Raw genomic sequence first — 12,814 nt, 5'->3', positions numbered from 1 at the left:
AGGATGGGGTGTAGACAGCCTTACGCTGTTTCTGATTGGTAGCCGGTAGCATGGTTCACTACTGCGATCCCTGTTGCAGCTTTCACAGTTGTTTGCATATATTTGATGTTGTACACTCATTCCCGGCCACCAGTATACTGATTGTAATTCAGTCAGGGATTCCTTGAACTTTCTGTGCCTAGGACCCAAACCCATGTGTGCGTCTGCTATTAAAAATATTCTCCTGTTCGTGTTTGGAATTACCCTATCGCCCACTCCAGGGATTTGAGCAAAAGGAACAGAGTTTGCATCGATTACGTATGCATAATTGAGTGGATAGTTCACGGGTAGTGCTGCCCAGTCGCCTTTTACGGTCGTTTTTACTGCCAGCATGGTTTCCCCGTCTATGTATTTTTCTGCACACTTTTTTGTGGCTACGGAAGCCGGTTTAGTTGCTTCCGCTGTGGCTGTGTTAGCCAATGAATTCCCTGCAACGTGAACGCCATCACGTTGAAGACTCTGTGAGTGTATCACGTGAGTCTTTTGTAGTTCTTTTTGTATAAGAGCTACCTGTTTCCAGAGCAATTTATGCTTTATTGTGGCACCTGTGTCATCTTTGTAATCGTTTTCAATCCAACTCTGCAGTTTATTATTGTAAGAGTTGACGCATAAATGAGAATCGCACACGATTAGTGTGGGGAATTCACATTCTGCATTTTCAAACGCCATCTTTAAAGATCTGATTTCAGCTCTCTGAGCCGAACAGTTTCTTACTGATTCAGTTTTTGTTACTTTCGGTCTGAATTTACCGCACAGCCAACGACCTTTAACAATCGCACAGGCTGCATCGTAGGATTTGCTCTCTACGTTGAAATGCTGTACAAATCTATCTGTATAGATTATACAGGCGTACTGTGGGAGAGGCAGAAGTTCGATTGGCAGAGGATATTCTTCTTCATATTCTAAATCATTCAGTTCTTCGAATTGCGGGGCGAAATAGTATTTCACATCTTCCGCTCCTAGAGAATCTACATACTGTATCCATTTCGGATCCAGTGACACTGTAGGCAGGTTCACTGGGCTGAATAGCGCCTCGAAGGCGGATTCCGCTGTGAGGATATTAATCCTTTTGCCGTGTGCTAGTTCTCGTTCATTGGCTAGTGCAATTTGCACTGCTTTCACAGTTCTTTCTGTGTGACTGAATGTTTTTTCTACTTGTGTGTACAAGTGAGATTTAATTGAAATTGTTACCTTTTCTCCCTCATTAGAGGTTAGGTACGTGAATCCGCATCTTCCTGGGATGACTCGGATTACAAGATCGCGTGTGTTGTCACGTGTATCTAATTTAGTTTTAGCTAACATGTCTGTTTGCAGTGATCTCAAAATTTCTGTGTGTTTTTGAGTCCAATTGATTTATTTAAAATCAGGTTTTATTAGTTCGTAGAGAGGTTTAACCCTCTCTGCGTAATTTAGAATGTATGTTCTTCTGAAATTCAGAAAACCTAGTATGGATTGTAAATTCTTCAGTGTTTTTGGAGCTTGGAGTACAGCGCACTTCTCTAAGAAGTTGTCCGCTAGGCTTTTTCCTTCACTTGATAATTCGTATCCTAAAAATAATACTGTCAGATGGGCAATTCGAGATTTTTTAAAGTTGAATTTGTAACCCTCTGCTGCGAACCCAAGTATAATGGTGTTCACTCTTTTCAAGTGAGTATCCAAGTCGTCGTCTGTGAGATAGATATCATCTACGTAAGATAATGCCTCATCATCATATATTTGTAGTAACTCTGTTACCCTAGCTGAGAATAGTCCTGGGCTGTTCTTGAACCCCTGTGGGAGTCAACAGAAATTTTTCTGAGACCCCATTACGGAGAAAGCGGTCAAATACCTGCTTTCTGGTGCAATGTTTTGACAAAAGAAACCATTAGATATGTCTAATGTCGTTTTATATTTTTTCCTAACTATGTTATTCATTAGGGCTGCACTATGCGAGTTTTGTACTGCAAAAGTTTTGCAACATGCATTAAGGTGTCTGTAGTCCAAAACTAGACGATATGAATTGTCTGGCTTGTAGACAAGAAACAAAGGATTGTTCATTTGAGAGATGCATGTTTCAATCACCCCCTGGTATTCAAGTTGATCTAAGATCTCCCTGACTTGTTTTTTAGCTTCTTGCTTAATGGGATACTGCCGTTGGGCAGTTGGTTCACTTTTTAACTGGATTTTGTGAGGAGGTGAGTCCTCATCCCATCCTACATGATTTTTGTATAATGCCGGTGCCTGGGCTACTGCCCATTTCCTTGCATAAGTATATTTTTTTGTGAATCGGAATGTGATTCGAGAAGGCAGGCATAATCATTTCTTCGCCATGAGGGCACTCCCTGACAAACTCTGGGGGCCAATCTTTTTCAACTAACAGAATATCATAGCCTTTTGAGAGTTTATCCCAAAATAGACCCTTTATTTTCCTAGTCTCATCACCCTCTATACGCAATGTTATTTCGTATATTTTATGGGGCTCGCTAAGTCTGGTGTCGGCAGTTTCAACCTGAATGTATTCATTCGTGTCCACTGTCTCCAGATGACTCATCAAAATCTTGCGGGCTATACTGATTTCTGCTGCACTGTCTAACATTGTCTGTGCCCACTCCCCGTTTTTCAACTGTGTCCTCAGTATTCTCGGCATGGTTGATTACTCTAATACTGGCTACCTTCTTTTTTGGAAATTGAGATTTTTTACTCTGAGCAGGTTCCTTGTCTTTGGACTTGGTGTGCTCTCCTGGGTCTGACCGTCCTCTTCTTTCCGATTTCTGCGAAAAAGATCGAGAGGGACGTGTATCAATACTTTGATATCTATCAGGTTTTTTCAGATTTTCCCTATTTCTAAGGTTATATCTTTTCTCAGAGGGCTCCCTCTGGGGAGACTGGTGTTCTCGAGTCGGAGTTCTTTCCCTCCGTCGAGGAGACCTTCCTCTGAACTGGAAAACTATTTCCTTGGAGTGGATTGTTTATTTCCATCCCAGCTCTTTTTAGGAGTATTTAAATTATTTTTAATAAATAATTTTTCAGGATTTTCGAGCAGTTGGGGCTTTACTGGTTTCCCACCCAAGCTGTCTCTACCTAATTCTTCATAGCACTTCTCTATGATTTTGGCAAGCTCAACTGGCTGATCTGTTATATCTGTTTCCTTCAACTTCTGGCGGATCGCCACAGATGCTGCTTCTCCCTTTATATTGGCTAATAATATAGCCGAGACCTGCTTGAAGTCTTTCAGTAATTTCATACCAAGAGTTAAAGCGGGCTCTGGACCGTAATCATTTTGAATCTGTTTTAGCACTTCTGGTATTACCGCCATAGACGGAACACCATGTGTTTTCGTGTAAATGGAAGCAAAGACTGTACCCCAAGTGTCACAGTCCTCACGTGTGGTGCGATTCCCATAGGAAGGCAGATGGTCAAGATTCTGTGTTTCTCGATAGGGGTAGTATCCGGAAATACTGCCTCTATTTGAGTGATTTTCTGTGCTAACCAGAAAGGAATTTGTTCCCGTTTTACGGGTGTTTTACCAAGACATGATTGTATGTTCTGTGGTGTAATTTTATTAGTGTTCCCCTGATGAGGGGTCAGCTGTGGTACATTAACAGCTGGTTGGACTGTTGCAGTCCGCATTACATATTGGACTAATTGCCTATGAATTTTTATTAATGTTTTTAGCTGTACTAACAGCTCTTCCTTTGACATTTTTGCAATGTCCGGATGTGGTGTGTAGCTGGCTAGAACCGGCCACGTTGCTCCTGGTCTACCTAGTGGACTGAGCCTGGTAATATGATCATTATGTTTTAGGGCGCCATTAAACCAGAGCAGGTGCTCTTGGAATTTTAGTGGGATTTCAGTCTCCTGGAATGGAGCGTACTCATCCGGTGGTTTCTCTATTTTGTAATAGTGAAACTCTTTTGTTCTAGCGTTTGCCGCTGGAAAGTTTATCCATGAATAGAATACCTCTGTCTGCCGATATTCGTGTGCCTCTATCACGAAAATTACTGTACCACCTTGTGGTGTCAGTCCGTTTTCTATAAGTTTTTAAAGTTATAGACTTTCTTAAATGTACCGGGATGATTATCGCACCCGGTTCAGTAGTCCCGTCGGGACCCTGCTGAGTCGCATCTACTGCGGCATCAGTTCCGTTGTTTTCTACTGACATTTTATAAATGCAGGCTTTGCAGAGTAGGTCTCCAAGGAGACAAAGATTAGGTGCACAATATTTTGGAACACTGTATCCTTCAACGTTGAATAAACCAGAGCTTTACATAGGAATCTCTTCCTACTGAGTTCGGGCGGATTTTAACCTTTCACCCACTCCAGACGTCTATTGGAGTATTTACGGGAGAAAGGGGTCTGTGTGAAATATGCACGACTGAGTTACTCTAACGTCTTGCGTTAGTTTATCGCCTTACCAAACGTTTGGGCGCTATGTAGTGTAGTTCCTATTTTCCCAATAGGCCCTGCGCATTGGAATAACATAAACAGTAGTATCGACGTAGAAGTGCGGATCTTCCAATCAATCAATCAATCAATCAGTGACACTTATAGAGCGCGCTACATACCCGTAGGGTCTCAAGGCGCTGGGGAGGGGGGGTGCCGCTACTGCTCGAACAGCCAGGTCTTCAGCTTCTTCCTGAAGGAGAGGTGGTCTTGGGTCAGGCGCAGGTCGGACGGGAGGGAGTTCCAGGTCTTGGCGGCCAGGTGGGAGAAGGACCTTCCTCCTGTAGTCGCTCTTCGGATGCGGGGGACGGCGGCGAGGGCGTGGGTGGCTGAACGGAGGTGGCGTTTGGGAGCGTAGAAGTTGACTCGGCTGTTGAGGTAGCTCGGGCCTTGGTCGTGTAGGGCTTTGTGTGCGTGGGTGAGGAGGCGGAAGGTGATTCTCTTGTTGATGGGGAGCCAGTGAAGGTCTCTCAGATGTCCGGAGATGTGGCTGGATCGTGGGATGTCGAGGATGAGTCTGGCTGAGGCGTTTTGGATCCGCTGGAGTCTCTTCTGGAGCTTGGCGGTGGTCCCGGCGTAGAGGGCGTTGCCGTAGTCCAGTCGGCTGGTGACGAGGGCCTGGGTGACGGTCTTCCTGGTCTCTGTGGGGATCCACCAGAAGATCTTCCGTAGCATGCGTAGGATGTTGAAGCACGCCGAGGAGACGCTGTTGACTTGCCTGGTCATGGAGAGGGAGGAGTCCAGAATGAAGCCCAGGTTTCGTGCATGGTCTGTCGGTTTGGGTGCGGTGCCCAGGGCGGGAGGCCACCAGGAGTCGTCCCAGGCGGAGGGTGAAGAGCCCAGGATGAGGACCTCCGTCTTGTCCGAGTTCAGTTTCAGGCGGCTGGTCGTCATCCACTCGGCTACCTCTTTCATCCCTTCGTGCAGGTTGGTTCTGGCGGCGGCGGGGTTGTTGGTCAGGGAGAGGATCAGCTGGGTGTCGTCGGCGTAGGAGATGATGCTGAGGTGGTGTTTGCGTACGATGGCCGCGAGGGGGCTCATGTAGACGTTGAAGAGGGTGGGGCTCAGTGATGATCCTTGGGGGTCGCCGCAGATGACTTCGGAGGCCTCTGACTTGTACGGTGGTAGGCGGACTCGCTGTGTTCTTCCGTCGAGGAAGGAGATGATCCATTCCAGCGCCTTGTCCTGGATTCCGATGTTGCTGAGGCGCCGTATTAGGGTGCGGTGGCAGACCGTGTCGAATGCCGCGGAGAGGTCTAGGAGGATGAGGGCCGCTGTTTCTCCATTGTCCATCAGGGTTCGGATGTCATCGGTGGCGGCGATGAGGGCGGTCTCGGTGCTGTGTTTGGCTCGGAAGCCGGACTGTGAGGGGTCGAGGGATCCGTTCGTCTCGAGGAAGGCGGCCATCTGCTTGTTGACGGTCTTCTCGATGACTTTGGCTGGAAACGGGAGAAGCGAGATGGGGCGGTAGTTCTTGAGGTCGGTGGGGTCCGCTGTTGGTTTCTTGAGTAGAGCGCTGAGTTCGGCGTGTTTCCAGCTTTCGGGGAAGATGGCGGTGTCGAAGGATGTGTTGATGATGTCTCGCAGGTGGGGTGCGATGACAGCGTCGGCCTTGTTGAAGACGTGGTGAGGGCAGGGGTCGGTTGGTGATCCGGAGTGGATGGAGTTCATCGTGCGGATGGTGTCTTCTGTGCTGATCGGGGTCCAGGCGTGGAGGGTGGTGGTGGGGGGGGGCGGCTGGTCGGTCGTGGTGTGCGTTGGTTGGTTGTTGAAACTGCTGTGTATGTCCGTGATCTTGTTGTGGAAGTATGAGGCGAGGGAGTTGCAGAGGTCTTGCGATGGGGTGATGTCGTTGTTTCCTGCGCTGGGGTTGGAAAGCTCTTTCACGATGTTGAAGAGTTCCTTGCTGTTGTGTGCGTTGTTGTCCAACCGGTCCTTGAATGCTGTTCTCTTGGCGGCGCGGATCAGCTGGTGGTGTTTCCGGGTGGCCAGTTTGTAGGAGGTTCTGTTGTCCGGTGTCGGGTCCCTTTTCCAGACTTTCTCGAGGGCTCGGCAGTTCTTCTTGGAGCTCTTGAGTTCGTCGGTGAACCATGGGGCCTTCTTGCTGCCGGGTCTGCTGGGCGGGGTCCTCAGCGGGGCGAGTTCGTCCGCGCAGTTGCTGATCCACTTCGTGATGTTATCGGCGGCCTGGCTGGGGTTCGCTGAGCTGGCAGGAGGGTGTTGGCTCAGGGAGGTGACGAGCTGGTCTGCTGTGATCTTGTTCCAGCTTCTGCGGGCGGCCTGTTGCAGGCCTCCACTGACTATGCTAAACTTAATTGGGGTTGTTTTTTTTTATTTTTTTAATAAAATTTGTACTTTATTGCACCTTCGATGTAAGCACACAGCACTCATCGCCTACAACCCGGTGGCCGGCGGCAACAGTAAATAGCATCAAGCACAGTGGTCAGTAGCATCATACACAGCCTTAGTGCCAGCATCCCGGAGGCCTGGCGGCGCAGACAGGAAAAGCGTTCTACATGAATAGCTTTGCCGTGTAGCAAGAATGGAGTGGATAATCCGGGCATCGGCGCCCATGACCACGGAGTGATGTGCAAATACAATGCAGCTAGTGTGACTGTGCAGAAGAAGTCCCGAAACCATTTAAACAAGGTACCTAAAGAAAAGTGCAATAAACCCACATCCTGACAAACCCCCTACCCCCCAAACAACCAGCCTACCCGTACCTGTGTCCACCCACCCACCTGCTATATCTGCTGAGTCTGAACGTTAACAATGCACCTATAGCCAAGGACTCATAGGCCCAAGGGTGCAAGGGACCCCACTAAGGCAGCCACCGAGTACCACCCTCCCTGTGTAACCTCCCCGGGGACTCTCACCCCCCACATCACAGCTAACAGCAACAAGGAACCAGGCGACCACCTCACAAAAAAGAACAGTCAAACGTGTAGTATGTCAATCTCTGACGCCTCCACCCCTCCTCCTGTATCTCATCCAGCTCCTCCCCCTCAGGTTCTGACTCACCGCCGCCCTTGGCACACTGGTATTCCCTATATAGCCCCCAGAAATTCTCAGGGCGACTCTTCGGGGGAAGCAGTTCATTATACACCTCCGACTGTGTACAGCAATACAGTAAATCCGTCTCCCAGCGCCTCTTAGTAGGAATTGGTCCCCTCATCCAGCACAACGCAACCAGGCGCTTGGCAGTCAGCAGCGCAATATCCGCCAAGCGCCGGACTGCCACCGGCAGTGGTTTGGAAAAGCCCAGCAGCCCCAGTGCCGGGCACGGCAGGACCTCCGTCCCCAACATCACACTAAGGTCCGAGAATACCCCCTGCCAAAATGTATGAATACTAGGGCAAGTCCAGGACATGTGTAAGAAATCAGCCGAGGGAAAGTGGCATCGCTCGCACTCCGCCGACTCCCTCAATCCGTACTTGTGCAATCTTTCCGGTGTGTAATAGACCCGCTGCAGATACTTAAAATGTATCAAACGATGTCTGCTATTAAGTGAAATCTTTCTAGTGTTCGTGCAACAGTAGTGCCACATCTCATCCGAGATCGTCAACTGGAGATCACACAGCCAAGCCAATCTGGCCTTGGAGAGTGGGTACTGCTTGTGCCTGTCCCCCAATTTCTTAAGATTCGTAACCAACTTACTGGACGATGGGTTCTTGATAACATATGTAAGCTCCGGCACCTCCTGCGGCTCCGACATTTCCGGGCCCAGCAACACCTGTAGCGCCCTACGGACCCGATGATATTGGAAACTGTGCAACAGCGTCTTCCCAGGATGGGATTGCAGGACCTGATGCAACGTCTTTACCGTGCTGTTCAAGAAGAAATCCCCCATCTTTTCTATGCCCAAGTCCCGTAACGCCTTAAGGACCCCCTTCTCTGTCAGTGGGGCCAACCACACCGCCCATTCCACACGCATGAGGGGCGAATACAGCAGCTCGCTATCCCGAGAGCGGACTAGCTCATGCCAAGCGTGGTTCGTGGCTGCAATGGAGTCTAAATTTCCAACCCTACGGTCAACAGGGCAGCATATTGTGGCTGGGAGCGGGGTGGGATCCGCGAAGAGGCGCTCAAGTTTCACGTGCGGGATGCCAGGGTCCCCATGGATCCACGTGTGCAGATGGGCCCCCTGCGCTATTCTGTAGTACCGCTCCAGATCTGGAGCCCCCAGGCCCCCTCGTTCATAGGGGAGCATTAAAGTCTGCCATTGAACCCTCGGTTGTTTGCCCCCCCACGCAAGCCTGATGAGCGTCTGCGTGAGCTGCCAGAAAAAAGCCTTTGAAAGCACCACGGGGATATTAGCAAAGAGAAAGAGGAACCTGGGGAGGACCACCATCTTCATTATCGCTATTCTGCCCATCAGGGACAGCGGAAGCCTGCACCACACCTCCACATCATCCACCAGTCTAGAGTACGCAACACCATAGTTCTCGCGCACCAGTATCTCAGGATCAGTGTGGACACGGATCCCCAAGTAGCGGATAGAATCCGTGGTCCACTGCAGCGGATACTCCGAGTCAAACGGGAGGGTCACCGGGGTCAGAGGCAACGCCACAGACTTGTTCCAGTTGACCCGCAATCCAGACAGGGCTCCAAACCTCACCACTTCCCGCAAGACAGACGCCAAGTTCTCCTCTGGTTCACGAACATATAACAGGGTATCGTCAGCGTACCTCGAAATGCCAATCTGATAGGTAGGGAAGTTGATCCCTTCAAACCCATGGTATTCCCTAATAGCGCACGCCAGCGGTTCCGCCACTAAAGCATACATAAGCGGGGAGAGGGGGCAACCCTGTCGGGTGCCCCTGCTGATCTCAATCGGGGCAGTGACCGAGTTCCCTATCTTCAATCGTGCAGTCGGCTTATAGTACAAGGCCCCTAGCATCTGTAAAAAAGGTTCGCCCAGCCCATACTTACGCAGAACCCTGAGCATAAACGGCCACTCCACTGAATCAAAGGCTTTTTCCATGTCCAGGAAGATAGCAACAGCTTTATTCTCTTGCCGGACATGTTGAATGGTGCCTAGCACCGTTCAGATGTTATACGTCAAGTTCCGAGCGGGGACAAACCCAGCCTGCTCCGGAGCAACCAAATCTGGGACAAGTAGAGCCAGACGCGCAGCCAGAACTTTTGCGTATAGTTTGGCGTCTACGTTAATCAGGGAGAGCGGCCTATACGAGCCACACTCATTGGGGAGTTTCCCCGGCTTCGGGATGGTAATGAGAAGTGCCTCCCTCATAGATTTCGGCATACTACCCTGTTGGCAAATGTCATCAAAAAGCAGCATCAAGTGTGGTATAAGTTTGTCTTGGAAAGCCTTATAGAAGGCCACCGTAAGCCCATCAACCCCCGGAGCGCTGCCTGACCTCATTCCCTCCAGCGCCTTCGAAATCTCCTCTTTCTGAAACGGTGCCATAAGAAATTCTCTCTGCCAATTGGCCAAGAAGGGCATCTGGGTATAGCTCAGGTAGTTGTCTATTTCCTCCTCTAGGTGACCTGACCGTGATTTGTACAGTTCGGTATAATAAGCACGAAATTCCGCCAGTACATCCCTTACCACCTCACCACTAGATGTTAGTAACTCCTCAATCACCAATGGTGGTCTGCTATTACGCATCAGTTTAGCCAACAGGGAGCCAGGGCGGTCCTGTTCCCCGTAGGTGCGTGCCGTGGCGTACTTCCCCATATGTTGCATCTCCCTGTCCGCCTCATCGTGGAATTCCGCCAGCAGGGATTTAAGCCTCTCATTCGTGTCAGTTTCCTCTGCACCCCCCGTTTGTCGCTCCAGATCAGACAGCTGTGTTTCCAAGTATTTCAATCGCTGCCTGATAGCTTTGAGCACCCCTGAGTGTTTGGCCATCGTCATCCCATGTATGTACACCTTGAACGCATTCCAAAGAACCTGGACACTATCCACCGACCCCACATTAGTCGTGAAGTAAGTGTCTATATCCTCAGCCAATTCCCCTCTGAAAGCCTCATCCAGGAGTGAATATGGGGGGAACCTCCAAGTGAACGGGGGAATCCTTCTAGCCGGTGCCTCTAGCAGCAAAAGCAGTGGTGAATGGTCAGATAACGTGCGGGGCAATACTGCACATCCCTTCACTGAATTAAGGAGGGAGTGGGAGGCAAACCAATAATCAATTCTCGTGTGTATATTATGATAGGCTGAGTAATGAGTGAAACCACCACTCCCCGGGTGTCTATGACGCCACACATCCAACAAATCAAGCTTCACCAAGTCCGCCTGCATGAGTAATGCCGAGGCCGCCGGGCTTTTGGAAGCGCCAGCCGACCTGTCCAGCTCTGGATTCAGCACAAAATTGAAATCGCCCCCCCCACAGCAACCCGGAACCCTCATACTGTCTGCATAGGCCCGCTAGCGAGGTATAAAAGGAAGGGGTGTCGTAATTGGGGCCATACACATTCACAACCAACAAGTCGTGGCCTTTCCCCACACAACGGGCAATGGTATATCGACCCTCCGGGTCCACAACAATCTTCTGTAGTTTCAATTGCGATTTGGGATTAGCCCACGTAAGCACACCCCTTGCATGTGTAGTAAACACTGCAGCAACACAATCGCCCCCAAGACCCCTGGTCAACAGCATAGTACTAGATAGAGGCAAGTGGGCCTCCTGGAGCAGTGCGAGGTCAACCCGGTGGCACTGTAAGTATGCCAGTACCTTCCGGAGTTTACGGAAATCATTCAGCCCCCTCACATTCCAAGTTAGCATTCTGATAGAGTTGGGGCCACTCTCCGGCCCTAAAACCTCAACGTCCGCCATTGCAGAGTAGTGAGTGAATCAACTTCGCACAGGTGGCACAGCAGACACAGTCCTGTAGTAGGCCGAACAAAACCCTCCCCCCAACAGTCCCCAATTGGCATATACACATGGTCAACAAAAGAAGAATAGAACAACCACCCACCCACCCACAGCCGACCAACCCCAACCCGGTCAGACAGGTCCCACCACCACCCACCACCCCCCCCCCCCCCGAAACCACCAACTGACTCTACAGACCCAAGGGGCCCTCAAAAGAGCCAAAGGCCGAAAGCGCAGGGGCAGAGGTTCCCATCCAGACAACAGTACGATTGGGTCTAGGACCTTAAACCTCAGCTACTCCACCACCCCGCCCCCACCAGCATTCGGCGCCCTCACCAGCTCAAATCCTCACCATCAAAGAACGAAACTCCCGCGCGCGGGAGGGCCCTCCCCAGAGCAACCGGCAGACAGCAGAGCGTGCAGCCACCAAACCCCCAGTACACTGTTATTAGTTCAGTGAGTAACTAGAAAGATCTCACCCCATAATTGTGACACAGTAGGCTCACAGCTTCTGTACAAGAGTCAAAGATTCGGTAGGGCACAGTCGACCCAGAAAGGAGACCATACACTCGGTTACCCCTGGCCGTCCATGTTAGAGGCAGCATCAGCGTCCTCTCGTTGACTCCTCGGACTGTTGCGTTGTTCCTTAGCCCACTCCTTCAGGGATTTTTTCAGTTCCGCAGGGTCGGTGAAGAAGTGTGAATGCCCCTGCCTGTTAATTCGGAGTCTCGCAGGGTACAACATGGCATAGCCCAGCCCAAGGTCTCTCAGTTGTTTCTTATATGGGGCGAAGCGCTTCCTTTCCTCCTGCACTCTCGCCGTGAAGTCCGGATAGAGGGAGATATTCATGCCCTCAAATTGCAAATCTCCTTTCTCCCTCGCCAGCTGAAGCGCCAGATCCCTGTCTCGATAGTTCAAGAGCTTCGCAATAATCGGCCGCGGTGGGAGTCCTGGTTGCGGCTTCGGCCCCAGAGTGCGATGAGCCCTCTCGACGATGAACATAGGGGAGAAGACCTCCTCCCCTAACAGGGTCCGAAGCAGCTTCTCCACAAACAGCTCCATTTTACCAGTGTTGGTAGACTACGCCACCCCAGTAATGCGAACGTTGGAGCGCCGTGAGTGCGCCTCCAAGTCCTCCGTCTTGTCTTGAATGACTTGAAGTAACCTTCCGAACTGCTTGCGATCTTTATCCCATTCCGTCTGGGCCTCCTCCGCCTCCGTCAGCCGCCTTTCCGCCATATCCAGCCGTTCAGCATGCTTATCGACTCTCTCGGACATGCGGTCCATCCGGTATATCAATGCATCAATTTTAGTGCCAATCGCCGCCATGCTGTCTTGCAAGCCTTTCTCCATCGAAACCAGCATTTCGCGAATGTCCGCACACAGTGAGCTTTCGGAGGCAGTAGGTCGCGGCGAGGCATCCGGGGCCAGTCCTACAGCACCCTTCGCTTTCCGCTGATCAAACGTCAGTTTGGGCTGGGTTTTGTCGCCCTTCCCCATAGCGTTCCTGG

Source organism: Lissotriton vulgaris, chromosome 10 (assembly GCF_964263255.1).
Source record: "Lissotriton vulgaris chromosome 10, aLisVul1.2, whole genome shotgun sequence".
Classification (NCBI taxonomy): domain Eukaryota; kingdom Metazoa; phylum Chordata; class Amphibia; order Caudata; family Salamandridae; genus Lissotriton; species Lissotriton vulgaris.
The sequence above is the reverse complement of the archived record's forward strand: the minus strand, read 5'-3'. Positions refer to the sequence as shown.